This window comes from Callithrix jacchus, chromosome 7, assembly GCF_049354715.1.
Source record: "Callithrix jacchus isolate 240 chromosome 7, calJac240_pri, whole genome shotgun sequence".
Taxonomy (NCBI): Eukaryota; Metazoa; Chordata; class Mammalia; order Primates; family Cebidae; genus Callithrix; species Callithrix jacchus.
This window is the reverse complement of record NC_133508.1, coordinates 158,037,672-158,045,399: the sequence shown is the minus strand read 5'-3', so window position 1 is coordinate 158,045,399 and position 7,728 is coordinate 158,037,672. Positions and strand designations below refer to the sequence as shown.

At 48.0% G+C, this 7,728-nt stretch overlaps 1 pseudogene; it reads left to right on the top strand.

Annotated features, from left to right (window-relative positions):
• Positions 1–4,433: 4,433 nt before the first annotated feature.
• Positions 4,434–7,232, top strand: LOC100393131 (procollagen C-endopeptidase enhancer 1-like; annotated as a pseudogene).
• Positions 7,233–7,728: the final 496 nt, after the last annotated feature.

The window sequence follows — 7,728 nt, the reverse complement described above, 5'->3', positions numbered from 1 at the left end:
TCATAGCTCACTGCAGCCTCAAACTTCAGGTCTGAAGCAATCTTCCCACCTCAGCCTCCTGAGTAGCTGGGACTGTGGCGTGTGCCACTATACCCAGGCCAACTTTTTCTTAACCTCAGAAAGGCTTAGATCAGTGAAACAGAGGGACTGGAATTCCATTCCTTGTGTGTAACGCAGGGACATGGGTGCTTCCATGCCCCTGGACATCTTACATGAATGACCACAGCAGTGTCTAAGCTACAAACTGGAAACAGCCCAGATGCCCATCATCAAGTGTATGCATAAACAGATTATGACATATTTCATTGGCAATGAAAGTGGATGAATCAGTGATGACTGTTAAATCCATAACATTGAGTGAAAAAAAAAGCCAGGCATAAGAGAATATACATGTATGATTACAGGATAACCTGGATCCATTAAGGGGCATGAGAAGCAGAAAACTGTAAAGAACCAAACATCATGAAAATCAGGTAGTGGTAGTTGCTAAGGGTAGGAGGGGTCTGTGGTGAGGAAGGTGCCTGTGGGAAGGATCCAGAAGCTGGTGTTTAGTGCTAGCTAGTGCTCACATGCTAACAGATGCAAGAATTTATACCTATGTTTTATTCAATTTCTCCATATTGCATTACACAATTGAAGAAAAAATAGTTTTGTCAGTACATATCCCAAGAACTAATATGAGCAGAGTTTGTCCCAGGAACCATACTGTGCAGGGTGTGCATTTGGGTTATTTCAGGGAGCACGGCATACTGAGCTTGGGTACTGTTACGTCTTTATGACACACAGGAAAATGATCGGAGGTAACCCCTGGTCCCAACCAGGCCGGTGATGTCACCAGGACTAGGGAGGCCTCTCTGCAGAGATGGTGCTGGCAAGCACAGGCCACACCTAATGTCCCAGAGCAAGAGCCGTGCTTCAGAGGAGCCCAGACTCTGCAGTCTAGAGCCTTGGACTGTGGTGCTAAGTCCTTTCCATGGGGGAAAGACTTGTCCTCAAAGCAAGGAGTGTGGAAACCGTGGCACAGCGGAGCATGGCCCAGTTACCCCCAGAGATTTTGTGAGCCCAGAGGACAGAGTTCCATGACTACTGGGTTATCAGAGTGTTCCAGATGTCTTAGAGGCGTTTAAAGTGGGTGTCTAACGGCAGAAGCCAGGGTCGATGGTCTGCAACGGAGTCCAGAAAATCTGGAGAGGATGGACAGCAGAGATGAGACAGCCTACAAGACGTGAGATTCCTGCATGCACTTCTTATGTGCTCCCGAAAGATTATTCCTGACAGAAACATGGAAAAACACGCTTGCATGAACGCATGCACCCACGCACACACACACACACACAGACACACCACACACACACACACACACACACACACACACACACAGCAACAACAAAATAAAAGACAGAAGCTGACAGCAACGGTACATGACCATGCTGCAGCCTTTCACTTGAGCCTGACAGCACAGGGAAATGTGCTGATGGAAAGGGCAGAGGTTTATATGCCCCGATGCGGTGATGTTCCTAGATATGCCTGGATGCCTGGATGCTCCCTTGGGAAATGAATGCAGGCCTGAGGGTTGGATAAAGATGAAGCACTTTATTAAACTGTTTTTGGCCTCAGGCCATCTCACCAGAGAATCTGTGCTCTGGTAAATACCTACATGATGAAAAAAAGGTTGTACAGACCCCAACACTTATTGGAGCAATGTCGCTTAATGGTTTGTCTACATAGATTGTTATTTGATTTTTTTTTTTTTTGAGACGGAGTTTCACTCTTGTTACCCAGGCTGGAGTGCAATGGTGCGATCTCTGCTCACCACAACCTCCGCCTCCTGGGTTCAGGCAATTCTCCTGCCTCAGCCTCCTGAGTAGCTGGGATTACAGGCACGCGCCACCATGCCCAGCTAATTTTTTGTATTTTTAGTAGAGACGGGGTTTCACCTCGTTGACCACAATGGTATCGATCTCTTGACCTCGTGATCTACCCACCTCCACCTCCCAAAGTGCTGGAATTACAGGCATGAGCCACCGGGTCCAGCCGAGATGGAGCTTTTTGATTGAGCGAGGAAACTACTTAATTACCTGGGACTGGAAAAGTATTATCATTTATATTCTGCATGGAGGAATGGGAAAATACGTCTCATATTTCAGTTTCTCTGCTGTCAGCCTGATTGTGAGGACTCTATATATAATAAGCCTGTTCTCTGACTTCTACCTCCTCACCCCAATTTTAGTTTCCTATCAGTTGGGCAGATCGCCAGAGTGCTAACCTGAAGCACCCTTGCCCCAGATGTCCCAGAGTTGATTAGTGGCGCTGTTGGTGGAAACAAGAATGAGTGGATAGTCTAGCCCTACACGCAGGAGGTCAGGCTGCAGGATCTTTCGTGCCCTGCATTCCAGGACTCAGGGTGTAGCCTTGGTTATGTTACAGGCACGATCCAGTTTAACTTCATGGCTCCCTAAGCCCCCATGGAATGGTTGTAGATGTTTACAGATATTTTTTGAACAACTACTGCACAGAGTATATTATGCTCAATACTGTAAGAGACACAAAGAAAAAAATTTCCATTTTAAGAGTGGTAGAATTGACTAGGAAGAAGTAAGAAAGTCCTCACATAACCACACTAGAATCTGGAAGAACAAGGGTAGGAATTAGGAAGCATCTAAGTACTTGGTGGGGTAAGGAAGGAGCTGACTGAGAAGAGTGAACTTCTGTTTTGAGTCTGAGTCCTGGGAGAATGTGGGAGCTCTTGACAGAGATGGAGAAATAGGGTGGAGACGATGGTAAGTTAGAGATGAGTTTTCCAATGAAAAACAGGAGCTCAGAATACAGATAGGGGTGAGAGACTCAGATTTGTAGTCTCTTACTGGTTACCATGGAATGTGTCAAGTCTGTGAGGGAAAATGGATGGAGTGATAAGAACAGAGGATTTGGACTTGAAGTATGAGAATGTAGCTGAGCACTAGCCTTTGGACCAGCACTACATTGGACCTGAAGTATGAGGCGGAGGTTGCGGTGAGCCGAGATAGCGCCATTGCACTCCAGCCTGGGTAACAAGAGCGAAACACCACTTCAGAAAAAAAAAAAAGAACTAAATTAGTAGAGGAGATAAACCTTGTCATGGATAAGAAGAGTTGTTATAGTTAAAAAGTCAGTTCTTCCCAAATTCGTGTCCAGGTTCAATGTAATTCTAATAAAAATTCCAACTGGCATTTTGGTAGAAATTTACAAGCTGACTCTACCATTTATAGGGAAATGTCGATAATCAAGAATAATAAAAGAACAATATTATAAAAGAAATATGGTGAACGAATTCACTACCTATTTCCAGAATTACTGTACAGCTATGAAAATCAGGATCATGAGTTTTGTTGAAAAAAATAAAAGAACATATATCAGTGAAAGAGAAGACAGAATCCAAAAATAGATCCTCACATATATGTCTAATTAATTAGGATATATATATATATATATATATATATATTTAACTTTTTGAAGGCTTGTATCATTATCTCCAATAGGGAACACAAAAAGAAGCCACAACATAGGAGATATTATCCTTATTGCCAACAAAGGATTTTTTAAGAGTACACATAAAATGCAGTCTGATACGACAAACAGCACAATGAAACCATTTCTCAAAAGACTTTAATAGATACTTCAGAAAAGAAAATACACCAATGGTCAATTAGCACCTAAAAAGATGTTCCGCTAGTCATCAGGGAGAGACCAATCAATACAACAATGAGCTACCAGGACATACCCTTGAGAATGGCTAAATTAAAACGGCAGAAAATACCACAGGTTGGTGCACATAAAGCACATGGACGCCTTATACTTGCGGGAATGAAAAATGGTGCGACTCTGAAAATCTAATCGTTTCTTAAAGGTGAAACATACACAGATCAGAGTGTCCTCGCCAACCGCCCCTTCAGTCCCGCCTCCCCGTCTTCTCTCCCCCCTCCCGCACCCACTCACCCCCTCTTCCAGGGCCCCTCCCAGGCGGGAGGTGGAAATGGGTCGCCCACCCGCGGGTGGAATGGGCGGCCTGGGGTTACTGGGACGGTGAGTAACTGCCCGCCCCCGTCCGCAATGGGCTCCCTCCGACGGCGCGAGGGGGGCACCCCGGGCTGGGGACTGGTTCCTCCGACCCGAGGGGCGGCCCCCTCTGCACCCAGCCCTGGGCACCCGATTGCGGTCCCGTCACCCACTCCTGGCGGCGCAAGTTTCCGTTGCAATGTTTCAGGCGGGACCTCGGCAAAGGGGGGCCTCGGGGCTGCGCCCCAAGTCGAGGACACCGTCTTCAGCCTGAAGGGGACTGTGCTGCCTGGCAGGGGAGCCGGGGTCTCCTAGGGGAAGAGGCAGGTGCGGCCCGGGTCGGGAGGGGCCAGAACGGGGCGTCCAGTCAGTTCCTCCGACGGCTTCCACCGCCCGCCATGCGCCCTGCGGCCCCAAGTTTCCCCAGCCGCCTCCCCCCGGCCCTGCTAACCTGCCTCATCTTACCCCCCTTCTCGTCCGCTCATCCTGAGCCCCAGACATTCAAGCTGCCTGCGGGGCTCCCGGTCTGGAGCTCGCCTAGAGCTGAGCGAGGGTCTCCACGCCCCCACCCCTGCTCCTCCCTCCCCCCTCCGGTCCTCCCTCCCCCCCCGCTCCTCCCTCCCCCCCCGCTCCTCCCTCCCCCCCCGCTCCTCCCTCCCCCTCCCCTCCCCACAGCACCCATTTTGCGGGGGCGGCTGGAGAAGGTGCAGGGAACCCTGACCTCGCCCCGCTGGCCCGAGTCCGATCCCCCCACCCCGGGCATCAGCTGTTCCTGGCACATCATCGCCCCGGGACCAGGTCATCGCGCTAACCTTCGAGAAGTCTGACCCGGAGCCGGACACCAACCGCCGCTGTGACTCGATGGGTCCGCGTGTTCAACGGAGCCGTGGGCGACGGCGCCCCGAGGTGGGGGAAGCTCTGCGGGGACGCGGTCCCGGGCTCCATCTCCTGCGAAGGGAATGAACTCCTGGTCCAGTTTGTCTCAGATCTCAGCTTCTCAGCCTCCTACAAGACCGTGCCTCGTGCGCTGCTAAAGAAGGGCCAGGCCCCAGCCCCAGCCGGGAACTGAGCCCAAAGTCAAGCCACCTCCCAAGCCCCAGCCCCCAGAGAAAACTCCCATTGCCCCGATGCACCCGCTGTCAACTGTCCAAAGCAGTGTCAGCAGTGCCCGCACAGACACGCTGTACAGCAACTTCCAGCAGCGCCCGGTGGTGACCGCAACAGTGAAGTCCATGGTTCGGGCCCAGGAGAGGGCCTCACCGTCACTGTTAGTCTTATTGGTGCTTATAAATCTGGAGGACTGGACCTACCTTCTCCACCCACTGGTGCCTCCCTGAAGTGTTACGTGCCTTGCAAGCAGTGCCCCCTGCTCCGTGAAGAAAGGAGCCAGTTATCTGCTGATGGGCCACGTGGAACAGAACAGAGGTCCCGTCCTTCCTCCAGAGACCTTCGGAATTCCCCACCGGCCCAACCAGGACCAGATCCTCACCAAGCTCAGCAAGAGGAAATGCCTCTCCCAACCTGTGCAGGCTGCGGAGCCCCCAGCCTGAGGTGCAGGCTGCCGAGCCCCCGGCCTGAGACGAAGGCTGGCCCTGGCCCCCAGCCCTCAGGCCTTCTTTCTTTCTTTCTTTTTTTTTTTTTGAGACGGAGTTTCGCTCTTGCTACCCAGGCTGGAGTGCAATGGCATGATCTCGGCTCACCGCAACCTCCGCCTCCTGGGTTCAGGCAAGTCTCCTGCCTCAGCCTCCCGAGCAGCTGGGATTACAGGCAGGCACCACCATGCCCAGCTAATTTTTTTTGTATTTTTAGTAGAGACGGGGTTTCACCATGTTGACCAAGATGGTCTCGATCTGTTGACCTCGTGATCCACCCGCCTCGGCCTCCCAAAGTGCTGGGATTACAGGCTTGAGCCACCGCGCCGGGCTGCCTTCTTTCTTATCCAAATAAATGTTTCTTAACTGAAAAAGAAAAAAAAAAACACATACAGATCAGATGGACAGCCATTCCATTTATATAAATTTACACACTATGTCTGCACAATGATCTGTATGTGTGTTTCTGGACCAAACTAAAGGGCAGGCCACTATTTCTTGTGGCCCAGTATTGAGATGCAGGTGAACTGGGAAGAGAGTTTTTATTTCTGCAACTGGTTACAGGGAGAAGTCCTGGAAATTATCAACAGACCAACTCAAAATTACAAAGTGTTCTAGAGCTTATGTGCCTTCTAGGCTATATGTGCATGTGTACGTGTGCATTCATCTAGACATATAAGCGACGAACTTCTCATTATAACTAAGGTCTGAGTCCTGAAGACCTTCCTCTGGAGTCTCAGTAAAGTTACTTAATCTAAATGGGTCCAGGTGCTGTTGTGATTACCCTTGTCTTGTCTCCTGCTAAATCATGGAGGTTTGGGGAGCTCCTTCAGACCTCTAATAAACTTGTTAGTGGAGGCCTGAGAAGTTTCTCCAGACCCCAATATAATTTGTTTAATCCTAAATGACTCCTGTTAAGAATTCCTTTGTTATTTTGTCATGCTTTAAGGCCGGGAAAAGCCTAGGCAAAACTTGTGGTGGGCATTTCTCACATGCCAGCCTTTGTATAAAGCCACTGTCTTTTTTTTTTTCTTTTTTCTTTTAATATTGAGCTTACTCACTCAGCTGGTGCTCAAACAGTCGTTACGGAAGCCTGCGTTAGTGAGACCTGGCCTGCCACGTGTGGTTGCTCATGATGGTTTCTTCATCATAGCCCAAACCTGGAATGATAGAAATGTCCCATAACAAGTGAACGTCTGCACAAACACGGTATAGCCACACCAAGAAATACTACTCAGCAACGACACGGCATTAACTGGTAAAGCAAATACTCACATGGATAAATTTTTAAATTAAGTCGATGCATGAAAGAAGGCAGAAACAAAATAACATAGGTATGATTTCATTTACAGAAAATGGTTACAAATACCTAAAGTGACAGAGGCTCACTGGGGCTGAGGGTTGAAAGACTGATGAACTGCAAAGGGGTACAAGAGACTTGGGGGCTTATGGAAATTCCTCTATCTTGATTGTGGCAGAAGTTCCATGAGTGTATACATTGGTAAACATGGCTTGAATTACACATTTTAAAGTGGTGTGGTCTCTTGTACCTAAATTACACCTTTATGAAGCTGATTTGAAAATCTGAATTTCTGCATCCTAACAATTAGCAGCTAGAAAATGAAATTCAATAAAACATAAAAGAGATTAATATCCAGAATCACTACATGCTTAAGAATACATAGAATGAAGCAGGTACAAGTCCCCTAAAAGCAATTGGTGAGAGAAATTCAAGAAGAGAAATCCATATCATGTTCATTGACTGGAAGACTCAATTTGGTTAGCATATTACAGCACACAATTCTGATTAATATTTCTAGTAGGAGATTTTAGAGAATTTTAAAAGCTTGTTTCAAAATGTATTTGAAAATCGAAGCACCTAGAATAGGCAAGTTGGTCTTGAAGAAGCAGTAGGTTGGAGGACTTGCTCTGCTAGATTTCAAACCTGATTTTAAAGCTACAGTAATTTCGAAACAACAGGACCGGTGTGAGTCTTCCTACATACATAAAGTCAAAGAATACAGATGCAAATGCTATGCCCACATATGTGCGGTTATTTAACTTTTTTTAGTAGAATCTTTTTTACTCAGGAAAAAATACC